The 13,791-nt window shown below is 45.9% G+C and overlaps 1 protein-coding gene across 2 annotated transcripts in view; it reads left to right on the plus strand.

The window, feature by feature from the left end:
- Positions 1 to 3,217: 3,217 nt before the first annotated feature.
- Positions 3,218 to 13,791, plus strand: part of ZBTB38 (zinc finger and BTB domain containing 38) — a 76,265-nt gene continuing 65,691 nt past the window's right edge. For both annotated transcript variants that reach the window (XM_024769021.1, XM_024769022.1), the window contains exons 1-2: positions 3,218 to 3,322; positions 4,524 to 4,598. The gene's annotated coding sequence lies outside the window, so the exon portion shown is untranslated. The remainder of the gene's footprint in view (positions 3,323 to 4,523; positions 4,599 to 13,791) is intronic.

Here is a 13,791-nt window from a genome sequence, read left to right on the forward strand (position 1 = left end):
ACTGATGTATGGATAAACAAAATGTGGTTATAGCTACACAATGGAATATCATTTAGGCATAAAAAGGAGTGAAGTACTGATATACTCTACAACATGGGCAAACCTTAAGAACATTATGCTGAATGAAAGAAGCCAGACACAAAAGGCCACGTATTGCATGATTCCATTTATACGAAGTGTCCAGAAGAGGCAGAGAGACAGAGACAGAGAGAAGATTAATGTTTGCCCAGGACTGCGGGGAGGTGTAGGCAAATGAGGAATGACTGCTGGTGGGCACAAGGGTTCTTTTTGGGGTGATAAAAATGTTCCAACATGAGGTTATGGATCACACACTTCTACAAATAGACTAAAATCCATTGACTTGTACACTGTAAGTAGGTTAACTTTAGGGCATACAAATTATACCATAATAATAAATTGTTTTTTAAAAAGTGATTGAGATGAGAAAAATTGGAGGCAGCAAGTACAGACAAGTCTTCTAAGTCTTTCTTGTTGTTTTTTAACTTTCCAGTATATAACTGCATTTGTTGTACCAAAGAGGAGGGTTCTCCAGATGGCGTAGAGGTTAGGGGTGTCACTGTACTTACATCTCTGTGTCCTCAAATAGATGTTTTGCCCAGTTCTCTGATTTTATCCTCACTGTTAGAATCAACCCCAGAGCATACAATGCAAGGAGCTGCATCTCACTTAAGCTTATTCGTCATTTCTCCTTTGCTTTATCTTTCTCCGCACATTATCCTGGTCCCACAAGGTAGACTGAAAAAGAATCAGACTCCGTCCATCTAATGAGAGAAATAAATACCCGTGTATATGAAGCAAGCAAGGCCATGGAGCCTTTGGGGAAACAGCAGGGAGGTGCCCAGGGGCATTTTCTGCAGAGAGAAGAAAAGCATCAACAAGCCTTTGCCAGAAATGCCTGGAACTTAAAGCGCTCTCCTCAACCCAGGGTCAGGCTCTGTGCGGACATTGACAGTGACCCGGGTTGCTGCTGCCTTGATCTGAAGCACGTGGCTTTCTCTCTTCTGAAAGTCACCTCTGCTCATTCCTCCTGCCTGGGGAGTCAGACCCCACAGCACAAGTGTAAGTCCTCAGAGTGGCAACTGGCAGCAGTTCCAGGAACAAAGTAACGACGTCCCCAACGATCAGAGGGATTGATTTCCTGAGCCCAGGAGAGGGATCCCGTGACCAGACACCCTGCCCCACAGCGGAAAGGAGAGCCGCGGAGTGGCATCACTGAGGAGGCCAGAACCTCTCTGCCCACTGCCACAAGGAGCTGGAAAGTCCTGGCTTTTATCTTCCTCTTGGAATCATGGAAAAGTACAAACCACAGAATCATGAACCATAGGGGGAGAAGGTACCTCCAAGGTCACTCTTATCCCAGGGCCCAGATACCCCCATACATGGATGTTCTCTTCTTGCCAGCCCTCCTCGCCTTGGCTTGAGTACAGCCATTGATGGGACTCTCACTCCGTCCGAGAAAGGCAGCTGATTCTTGGTAGGGCGGCGCTCAGGGCAGTGACTGCCGTTGTCAGGTCCAGCTCCGTTTCCTGTCACTTCCAGCCCCTCCTGGTGCTTTGAAACCACATGGCAGTTCCAGCTCTTTCTCCAAGTCTCGGGGTCTTTGAGAACGCTCTCGTGTCTTTCTTCCCCGTTGTCTTCATGTCTGCCGCAGGCTTGTACCTTTAGCTGCACTCACCCTCCCACCCACACCCCTGAGGCCAGGGGGCAATAAAGACAAGTCTGGGCCTGGCTCCTCTGAGCTTCTCTGTCCACTGTGCTCTCAGACACTGCATCCACCACGCACCACCGGACCTCCCTAGCTTTGTCTTCTGGTTCTAGCTCCTAATCGCCGCTTGAACCCGACCAGATTTGCCCGCCCCCTGCCCCATCCCCCTGGCCACTCTGAGTATCCAAGCTTCAGACACCGTGTTGACCCATCAAAAGAGCTTGAGGCCTACTACCCTAAACAGATCATCCCTAATTGCTCCGCTATTTCCTCATAGGATTTGGTTTCAAGCCCCATCATTACCCTCATTTCCCCTCACCTGGACAGGCTACTTCTGGTCAATATTCATTCGTTCGCTCAGCCACTCAGCATCATGGTTGAGAACACGGGATTTGAGATCAGATGATGCAGACTCCACCACTAACTAGCTATGAGACTTTAGAGAAGTGTCTTAATCTCTCTGAGCACCTCATCTGTAGAACTAGGAATAATAATAGTACCTACCTCATAGCTTTGTCATGATAAAAATAAATGAAATAATCTCTGAAGCACTTAGCACAGAGGCTCCAACATTCACTGCAAGTATTCGATACATGTTCTTTACTATTTTATTTTAAAATGATCATTTACTTATACATCATGTGTGTACTGTGCCCCGTGGCAGGCACTGGGATATAAATACCCCTCTTAAAGAGAGGGCCCCCCTTCAGTCCAGGATGTACAAGCTCACACTGCTAGCCAGGGAGCAGAGAGCGGAGGCCCAGGGTCATGGTACGAAGGCAGAGAATAGAAACTGAGCTCTGCTTACCGCCCGGGGTGGGTGACAAGAGCACTTGCTACCTTTCCAGATCTCTTTGAGTACCACGGCAACTCCCTGCGTAAGGTGGCACCACAGGGAAGCGGGGTGGGGGGGGGGGGATGCTGGAGGGTGAGGTGAGAAATCCCCAGAGAAATACCCTCCCCTGCTTCTTCTTTGGCAGAGAGCGGCCATGCCTCTGCCATGCAGGAGGGCAATGTCCCCTGGGGAGGCCTTGCTGAATCTGCCTGGGATGGTTCCGGAAGTAGGAAGGGCGGCCGGGGGTGGGGAGGCGGCAGGAATGTTCTGGCCTGCTGCTCGTCCAGGCGAGTGTCCCGAGAGGAGGGCCTCTGGACATCAAAGATTCCTTTTGTCCCCTTCCGAGTGGCAGGGCAGACCGGCCACTGGCGATGACTCAGGCCTGGCCCTGACGTCACCCACGCCCGGCCACTGGCCTCCCTCTGCAGCCAGGAAACTGGCTGGGGAGTGGCACTCGCAGGCTGCAGCAAATCTCAAAATAAGGAGGTAACTGCCTCTCTCCTCCTCCTCTCCATCGCCCCACAGCACACCTTTCTTTTCTTTTCTGCTGCTGCTTTTTTTTTTTTTTTTGAAGCCTCACGGAAGGTTTTACTTATAGATCAACTTTCAAAATGTAGGAAGTCAGAATGGGTGACATCATCAGAAAGATATGTGGAGCTGATCTCGACAAGAAGTGAAGAACCCAGAGCAAGAAGGCGGTTATAACTCCTGAGTCCAGGCAGTTGGCAGCGTCTGGGTTTCAGAGGAGCCAGCGCCTCCGAGTAAGTGAAGGCCACCCCCAGACCCCCTCACTCAGCACCCTTCACTGTGGGGCGCCATCTTGTTCCCTGACACCTGTGTCTGGCAGGCCCCAGCCCGGAGGGGGGGGAATGAGGGCTGCATCTGGGAGACCCTCCGAATATGGCACCAAAGGGATCTCTCTGATCTTTTTCTTTTCCACAGGACCAGACAAGAATGCGTTTCCTCTCAGAAAAAAAAAAATATATATATATATATATATACACACACACACATATATATATATATCTGTGTGTGTGTGTATCTGTGTACACACACACACACACACACACACACACTAAGGCTGAATTCTGGGGAAAATGGCCCACATCGTGCCTTCCACCCCGTCACTGCTCTTGTTTTGTTTCCTCTTCCTCCTTCTGCCCTAGTGCTCTGTTTTGGACAGCCAGAATGTTTGTTCAGTTCTGAACTATTTGCTTCCTGGATCTTATACCAAGTAATCAGACACAAAAATAAACCCTGTTCTAGGCAAATACGTGCCCTATGCCGTCAAATGGTATTTTCCCACCTAACCTGTTAAAAGATGGCAGCTCTGGTAAGAAAACGACCACAACCAGCTGCCTTTACCCAGCGTGTTTCTGGTTGCCTGTGGTTGTTCTGGTGTGTACACCTCCACTGTCTCACTGCCCTGTTTACAGAGAGCTTATTTTCATTCCTACGTGTGCCATCGCATCTGGGATGATATTAAGCACAAAGACAGATTATATTGTATCTTTGGTGTCTGTTTTAATTTAACCTAAAGAAATCTTAAGTTTTTGCATAGCCTATAATTTTACAAGCTCTGGAAGTTTCTACCCAAGAGAGTTAAATTCCCGAGAGAAAAGTTTTAACGTGTACATAAGAACTGCAGAGCACACAGACATAGAAATCATACCCAGTTCTGGCTTCCAAAGTCATCTCCTGAGTCATTATCTAGTCTTTGTACAGCTTACTTAGCAGAGGAGAATTGTTCTTTATAAATTCAGTTTTATAATGATGGGGTGGGAGGGTATTTTAAAATGTGTCTTATGTTATGAATGCAATAGGGAAGCTCGTTGCTTACTGAAAAAGAGTGGCAGATTCCTTTATAAACTGAAAACACTCTTTGGAAATTAACCACGGCACACCAATATATCTGTTTTGTAGGTCTTACATTTTACTTTTTGTTTTATTTTCATATATCAGGTTGTCTGGAAGTGAGGCTCTGCTAAACCACTCTTCTTCTGGCTGTAAGAGCTGAATGCTGTGACCATTAATTTGGTGAGTGTCATTTGTCCCTAATGGCTGCTTAGTTTACTAAATCTGTTCTTTTGCTTTGCAGTAAGGTTTAAGGAAAGGGGAGAAGGCACAGGGACTTCTGCACACAATGATAACAGCTGTATCAAAGAGGGTAATAGGAATAGTTAAGATAGGCTAATTGCTGTAATAGACCGAAAAATGTATAATGACTCAAACATAATAGTTTATTTCTTGGTCTTGTAACAGTAGAGGTTAGTGGGGCAACTCTCTTTCATGCATTCATTCAGAGACATGGGTTGAGAGAGGCTCCACCTTCTGCAGTATGTGGTTTCCAAGGTCACCTGGGACTGTTTCCACTTCCCAGTGGAGGAAGAAAAAAAGAGCGTGAAAAGGTGCACATGGAGACTTTCATGGCCCCTGCCTAGAAGTGGTGCACACTTCTACTCATACTCTATTGGCTAAAATGCCAGTCACATGACCACATCTGACTGCAAAGAGGTCTGGGAAATGTAGTCCCTGGGGTGGGGAGCAGCCACTTGCCAGTGACAGCTCAGGAGAACTTCTGGAGAAAAGAGGTAGTCCTCTCTGGCAGAGCATAATAAGGAACTTAGAGATGCTCAAGGACAGGACAGCAGAATGAAGCAGTGGGAGAAATAAACAGTGATCAGGTATTTAGAATTCTGTAACAGACACTCTTAGGGAAAGAGTGGGCAAGGAGCAGTGGGTGAGATTTTTCAAGATGCCTCGGTCCATTCTGACCCTAAGCATTTACATGAGCACCATCAGGCCACCAGTGGCCAGTGAACCACGAAGCACATTCTTCCCCCCTTCCCCCCACCCTCCCCAACAAGGTCCTCTTGGTCGAAGACCATTCTGGCTCAGTTTCCTGGTCCTGGGTCTAGTCATGGTTGTTCGAATTGTCCAACAGAATTCTGTTCCATCAGTGGTCACTAGGAAAGCTCATGGTTTCTTTAACTCATGGTTCTGTCTGCTCTTGGGGGTGTTGGGAAGCTACCCTCCTCCAGATCTTGGCATACTTTTTAATATTGGGAGGTAGTGGAGGGAATTCCTGACAAGATGGGATCTTCAACTCAAGTTATTAGAGAAACATGTAAAAGCAGACTAAAATGGCTCTGGCTGGGGAGATTAATGCTCCCCAAAGGATTTGATATATAATTCTAGCTTTTTCTTTTCAGGAAAAGTTGCAAAACATTTACTGAAATAATGAGTGGTAAGGTTATAAGCCCTGTCTGAAGAACCCTGAACTAATTTGATATTTTATGTAGCCTTTTTACCACTGTTGGTCTTAGTGCAGTATCCCCTTCACTGGTAAATATCAGAAACCATATGGTGGTGCCTTTATGATGTTCCCAAGGCATCATAAAGACCTCCAATAAAAATAGACTATATGTGCTCACTTCAACAGCACACACACTATAAAAATGGACTCCAGTCCTTGCCTGAGCTGCCTGGTACCTACTTCTCTAGTTGTCAATATCTGACTGGACAGTCCGGTTTCTGATTGTATTTTACCCCTGGACTTGACATTTCTGGCACTCACACCCACACCCTGAAGAATATACATTGTCCATTGTGCGGGAAGACCAGCTACTGGCTGGTTTAACACAGATCTCAGGCTCTCATGCAGCCTAACGTCTGGCCTCATCTCCTATTACTGCTGCCTCGCCTCTGCCCAGCCCCCTTACATCTGGAGCAGGCTAAGGAGGAGTGGAATAGAAAAACAAGTTACGTATTGCAAAAGTGCTTCAACCTTTGAAAGTCCATTTTCTTGGTTTGGTGGGTCCCAGAAGTGTCTACTGAGCAGAGAGAGCTGGCTGGGCTAGCGGAGTAAACTAAAGATAAGACCAGCTTGAACAGGAGAGTACAGGCCTGTAACAGGGGAGCAGCCAGGAGGAGTAAGTTGAGAACAAGTACCAAGTTTCAAAAGCTGGAGCCAAGTGGGGACGAACTGTTGCTGCATGTACAAGCCTAAAGGAGTCTGCTAGGAAGGGCAGGGCCAAAGGCCATGGTCAAGGAGGAAAAGGAGTCAGGGTCCATTCACTGGGGAGACTCTTTAGTCATTGCTTGTTAATTTCAACTGCCATGTGATAATGACTCCTCAAAGCACTAAGTGTGCAGGAATTGACAAACAACCTGCTGATTTTTAATGTCTAGCTGCCTAGCACGGCAGAGAGAGGAGTGCGGCCGCCAAATCAAAATTTCACTGCCGCCAACACGAACCCTCCACGGGGAACTGGTACAGCACACTGGGTGACACCACGGACCCACCAGCAAGGCAGGGGTAACAAATACACACTTTGTAAATATTTTGATCTTTGACATTTTCAAAAAAGCGTCAAAGTAGACATTATGGGGAAAGTTAGACTTTCTTGAGCTTCCTTAACTTATAATTTTATATTTTATTTTATTAAAAAATATTTTTGTTGAAGTATAATTAATTTACAGTGTTGGGTTAGTTTCTGGTGTATAGAAAAGTGATTCAGTTTTATCTATATAAAAAATTTTTTTTTCCTTTCTTAATTCCATATGAGGGGTAGAATTCAAATCTGGGGCCTCATAGTCTTTTAGGAGCTTAGGTCATCCCTGTTGATTTGTGATACGCAGTTGTGGTCTGGGCACAACTGGCTGACGTAGGCAGTGCCTGGACCAGTTGGTTATTTTTAACCCCAGAGGTTTTATACTTTTCATGGCACAGAAGTACAAGCTCCCTTCTTGCTCTGGGTCAGCATTATGAATGTCCTGTTACTCCCTTTGGAGGATTTTGCAATCAGGCCACGTCACAGACACCAAAGCTAAGAATTCACGGTAATGGGGCTTCGTAATTTCTCATGCTGAAATCCCCTGACTTCTTGTCAAGAACACAGTTGGAAAACACCACACTGAAGACTTCAGGGTTTTGTTTTTAACTCAAGCCTCTGGTTTTCATCAGAACTTTACAGCTTCCTCCCGCTTCCGAAATGGTATTTTTAAAAAATGTAAAACTGAGATTCTGTCAGAATAAGTAAGGTAATATATGTGAAATGGTTTGGGCAACTTAGGAAAATGTGTGGCAAGTCAAGATGTTGATGAAAACAAGTACCATAGTTATGGTCAGCATTGGCGTTTGTCTTTTGATATTGCTATTAATACTGTAAGTATCATCATTTTTATTTATTTATTTTTTTGGTCTCTCTAAATTGACTTTCATCTGAAATCCTTAGCACCACTTCCTTTATATATGTGTGTGTGTGTGTGTGTGTGTGTGTGTGTGTGTGTGTGTGTTATTTATTTATGTTTGGCTGCGTTGGGTCTTCGTTGCTGCACGTGGGCTTTCTCTAGTTGCGGTGAGCGGGGGCTACTCTTCGTTACGGTGTGTGGGCTTCTCATTGCAGTGGCTTCTCTTGTTGCGGAGCACGGGCTCTAGGCTTGCGGGATTCAGTAGTTGTGGCACGCGGGCTCAGCAACTGTGGCTCACAGGCTCTAGAGCGCAGTCTCAGTAATTGTGGCGCACGGGCTTAGTTGCTCCACGGCATGTGGGATCTTCCCAGACCAGGGACCAAACCCATGTCCCTGCACTGGCAGGCAGATTCGGATTCTTAACCACTGCACCACCAGGGAAGTCCCCACACCACTTCCTAACTAGCCAAAGCACGTGGTGTAAAAATTTCAAGGACATTTGAAAAGCTTTGACTCTAGGCCAGAGGCCTAACCGCGAAGCTTCTAATCTTATTCAGAGACATTTGACCTGGGACTCACTAAGATCCATGAGGGAGGGTAGATTTGAGCCATCTCTCTGCCAAGAAAAAGATGCTTCCTGGCATTCGATGGGGCTCCCAGTGCATTGGCCAGAGGAGATTTTGAAAGCACTCCACAGAAGCACTGGCCCTGGGTGGCGTCTCCCAAGCCAGAATAGAGCACATCATCTGTCCAGAAGCCCCTAAGCAGAGTGCAGTCTCTCTGCTTGGTGTTCTGGGTAGGGGCCAGGGGGATTACACACAGAGGCAACAAGCATGAGATCAACCCAAGAGCAGCAAAGATGTTGTGGAAACTGAATTCCCTTCCACATTCCAGTTCCTATAGTCTGTTATCTTCAAATGCAGCAGGAGAGTAGTATCTAGTGAAAAGGACTTTCTCATTGACCCAAATTCCTTGGCATCGACTATATCAAGGTACTTTGCAAAAGAGAATGTAGCTTAAAATTCACCCCAGCACCGAACTCAGTCTATCTGTCTTCCAAGTCCTCTTGCAGCAGCGAGGCCATGGCTGGGCTGGGCTCCTAAGAGGCCTCTCTTCCCTCTCTTTTCACTCTACATGAGGCAAATTCCTTTTCTTTACTTTTAAAAAATTTGTAAAAAGACCCATAACATAGTCACTATACAAAATCTAAATCTGGAAAATACAGAAAAATATCAAGAAGCAACCAACAATCTCTAGTAATCCAACAACCAAGCAACAATTCAATATTAACATGTCAATGTATTTCTTTTCAATTTTTCATATATATTCTTTTCTTCTTTTAAACATTACTGAAATGGTATTGTATATGCTTTTTTTCACCCCACTTAACGTTATGTTGTAAACATTTTTTCAAGTCACTAAATGATTTTGAAAATTTGATTTTTTTTTTTTTTTTTTTGCGGTACGCAGGCCTCTCACTGTTGTGGCCTCTCCTGTTGCAGAGCACAGGGTCTGGACGCGCAGACTCAGCGGCCATGGCTCACGGGCCCAGCTGCTCCGCAGCATGTGGGATCTTCCCAGACCGGGGCACGAACCCATGTCCCCTGCATCAGCAGGCGGACTCTCAACCACTGCGCCACCAGGGAAGCCCGAAAATTTGATTTTTAATGGCTGTGTTTCCATTACATGGATATATCTTAATTTATCCATTCTTTTTTTATGTACATTTTTATTGCCTCTAGTGTTCTGCTATTAAAAACACAAAAACATTCTTGTAGATAAATCTTGGTGGACACCTTAGGCAAAATTCCGAGAATTGAATCAGTAGGTCAAATGACCTATTTTTAAAGTTCCTAATGCATATTGATAAATAAGCCTCTAAAAAATTACCAATGTCTATTTCAAAACCTAAGTCCCCTTCAGTTTCTCATATTAAAATGCATGCTCCTAGGCCCCAGTGGCATCAAAAGCTCTGAGGAGGTGGCCTAGGAATATGCATTTTAATATACCCTCCCAATCCTTATGCACATTAAGGCCTGAGAATTATTGTTAATGCTGCATTCAATTCAATAAACATTCATTTTCAGCAACACTTATTAGACAGAAAATAGATAACCCTACCTAAGCTAATATATCTGAACCAGAATTTAACTTAAAGGCTCTTTTTGGCTTCTGAATTTTAATTTCTCCTTAATCGTGGTTTGGTATAGTTGAAAGATTATCAGCTAGGGAGTTAGGAAACCTTACCGTAAATATGAGGTAACTGAGCCCCAGAATGGTTAATTTACTCACTTATGGTTGTTACCCAAAGATTTAGTGGCAAAGGTAGAACTAGAACTTGAATAAACAAAGGGCCCGGATCCACCCAACCTCTGGGTAGTTACCAAGTCCAAGCTCAGTAGTAGTAGCTGTAGCTCGCCACACGACAGGCCAGTAAATCGAGAGACGAGGTGTTGGGGCAAAGGGATAGTGACTTTTTTCAGAAAGCCAGCAGACTGAGAAGATGGTGGACTAGTGTCCTAAACAACCAGCCTACCAGAGTTAGAATTCAGGTATCTTTTATACTAAAAGGGGAGGAGATGTGGCTAGTTGTTGCAAACTTCTTGGTGCCGCAGTCCTTTGGTCCTGCAGCTGTCCACGTAGGTCTGGTCACAATGTTCCCATAAACCTTCAACAAGACAAATGTTATTCTCTGTTCTGCAACTTTTTATCTCTATGTGAATGGAGAAGTGTTATACCTTTAAAGGGCAGAGCCTTGAGAATGGGCTATCACATATATTTCAGGCTATCGGCAACATTGTTTTACAAAAGGTGCAGAGCCAGCATGACTAAGCACAGGCCACAGAGCACAAAGGTTAGAGCTAAAGGAATAGATCCACTATGGAGTCAGGTTTGTCCTTCTCTGTTACAATAGTAGAGACAAGGCGCCGAGAGAAGACTGACTCCTGAAGTGAGCACCTGCTTCCACCAGGGAATTTTTATCTGCCTTCTGATAGGCAGGGCATACCTCAGGACATGTGTGGGCAGCCCAGATCCTGCAAGGGTCACCTCATGAGACCACTCTGGGCCCTGAACCCTGAGGTGGTAACACTTAGACCAAGGAGGACATAGGATAGCCACACGGATCCAGACCATGAGGGCTGAGTATGAGGTCGGGTCCAGAATCAGAAGCCAAGAGAACAGAGCAGGGGCGGGCAAGGGCAAGACTCATACTGTAGCAAAAGTTAGGTCGCAGCAGCGTGAGTTGAAAAGACCAAGCCAGAGCTGGGGGGAGCTGCTGTGCGTTCAGCCTGGAGGATAGAGTCTCATTACCCAACTTCACAGTCAGGCGAGGTACTGCCCCAGTCTGCGCCTGCCTCATTATATCCGGAAGGTGCTGGGCTGGGCTGCCTTCTGACAGCAGATAAGTAGGGGCACCTGGGTGAACGAGGACAATGGGCCACAGAAGAGGTACCCAGGAATGGAAACTTGGAAAATCCTCTGTTACACCAGAGAACATAGTGAACAAACAAAAACCAAATTTGAAAATTCTCACCACCTTCTGAGAGGAAGTGTGACTATCCATCCTGTCTGCATAACTCTGTTCAAAGCCATCAGACCATACCCACTGGTCACCTGATGGTATCTGGCTGCCCTTCCACTCATTTTATCAATACTACGTCAACTTCTGGAGGGCCACTATCGTATCATTTGACTTTTGGTTTCAGCCTCCACAGTCTGCTCAGCCCCCAACAGTCCCCAGTTCGCGGGCAGGTTCACCATTTAGGTTCTTCCATGCCCAAGTTCACGTCCACGTCCTGTGAATGCACCAGGTAAAGCACAAGAGACAAAAGCCAAAGGAGAACCTTCGTTCACCGCACCCATCCTGCACACAGAAGCAAGAAGGAATTTGCCTAGGATCACAGAGCTTCCCTGCTTCTGTGCATGATCTCCATTATCTCTTGGCTGTCCCCATGCAGGATCACTGCCCTCCCGATTCTTGGCCTCCTTGTCCAAAGCTGTGGAGCCAAGGTCATGATGGGTATGGATTCTGGGGAGGTCCACAGCCTCCCTTGAATCCAGGGTACAGCAGATGGAAGGTGACTTTCCAGACATGGCTGGGCCAACTCGAGTCATCACTGTGAGGCTGGCCCTTTACAAAGCCCGTTTCCCTGGTGTCCTGAACAACTTCCTTGGCTGAGACACCTTCTGCTATGCACATGGAATTCTAATTGCTGGCAAGACCTGGATCCCTAGGCTAGGAAGATCCATGGGGTGGTGACAGCAGTGCCTCCAGATCTAACTCCCAGGAGGTGGAAGTCAGAGTTCCATGACATCCAGACAAAGTGTCCACATGCTGCTGGAGAGTCTTGAGTGGTCAACAGAGTAGGAGGTCCAAGGGCAAGAAGTATTCAGTGTGGCCTGTGACATCTGACAAGTGCCACTGGTGGTCCCATCCTTACCTGTCTGTGCTAACTCCATGTCCCCCCCGGCCAGCCGGAACAAACACACATCCTGCTAATAAATTACCAACTTTAGGAATAAAAAGCATTTATACAGTCTCTGGCCAAAGCTGCAGGAGGACGCCAGCCCAGGCAAAGTCTGTCACTGCCCCTTGACCGTCATATCATGGCCTTCATATTACCCCATGGGAGTGAGTATCACTGATCTCAAGTCTGACTGCTGGGCCAAGAGGTACTGCCTCAAAGAAGCCCAGCATTCCCAGATGGTAATGTCCCACTACTGCCGTCAAGAGGAACCAGACAAACCTGAAACCTCACCCCATATCAAGAGCCCCATTTTCCATCATCGAAATGCCAGACAGCCCACATTGCTGGCATCGAAATGCCAGACAGCCCACCATCAAAAGGAGCCCCTGTGCATCTGTCAGGATGGCTAAAATAAAACATACTGATGTTACCAAATGCTGGCGAGGATGTAGAGAAACCGGATTGCACATACACTGCTGGTGGGAGTATAAATGGTTCAGCCACTCTGGAAAACAGTTTGATCGTTTTTAATAAAGTTACACATATACTTACCATACATTCCCACTCCTGGGTATTTACAGACAAGAAATTAAAACTTAGGTTCACACAAAAACCTGTACATGAATATTCATAGCAGTTTTATTTGTTATAGCTTAAAACTGGACACCTATCAAGTGTCCTTCAGTGGGTAACAAACTGTGGTACCTCCATACCATGGATTGCTATTCAGCAGTAAAAAGGCACATCTTCCCATCCAACATGAATGGATCATAAGGGCATTCTGCTGGGTGAAAGAAAGCCAGTTCCAAAGGGTTACAGACCGCATGATTGCACTTACATAACATTCTTAAAGGGACAAAATTACAGTGTTGGAGAACAGATGAGTGCCAGGGGTTAGGGTTGGTGGAAGGTGTGACTATGGTGGGGTAGCACAGGAGTTTCTTGGTGGTGATGGAATATCTTGATTGTGTTGATGGCTTCTCTAATCTCCACATGTGATAAAATTTCATAGAGCTCTAGACACACACACACACACACACACAGAATGCATGTAAAAACTGGTGAAATCTGAAGTAGTAGTCTGTACCTGAGTTAACTGTGTCGTACCAATATTACTTTCTTGGTTTAGAGAATGTACTACAGCAGTATAAGATAATACCATTCTGGGAAGACAGATGACATCATACAGTTACTGTTCTATTTTTGCAACTTCTTGTGAATTTTCAACTCTTTCCCCAAAAATTATTAAAAGCAACTTTTTAAAAGTTTTATTTTAGGTTTAAAAAAAGGGGGAGGTTGTTCCTCACCCCAAGGAAGGGGGATTCAGCCACTCCACTGGCTTCTCTTTCATGAGCAACTCCTATTGTTTATTTTGCCGCTTTCTAATTTATGGTTAGGCGTCTACGGCGGCATCCTGGTGGCTTTGGCCTCACCCTCTGCTTCTCAGAGTTAATCAGAGTCAGCCCATCTCAGACCCAATCACAGCTCGTCTTCCAGCACTGAGTGTGAATATTCTCCCCTCCTCCACGCTGAGACTGTAACTTCAAAGACTCAGATCTAAGAAATGG

Source organism: Neophocaena asiaeorientalis, unplaced genomic scaffold, assembly GCF_003031525.2.
Source record: "Neophocaena asiaeorientalis asiaeorientalis breed wild unplaced genomic scaffold, Neophocaena_asiaeorientalis_V1.1 scaffold118, whole genome shotgun sequence".
NCBI classification, from domain to species: Eukaryota; Metazoa; Chordata; class Mammalia; order Artiodactyla; family Phocoenidae; genus Neophocaena; species Neophocaena asiaeorientalis.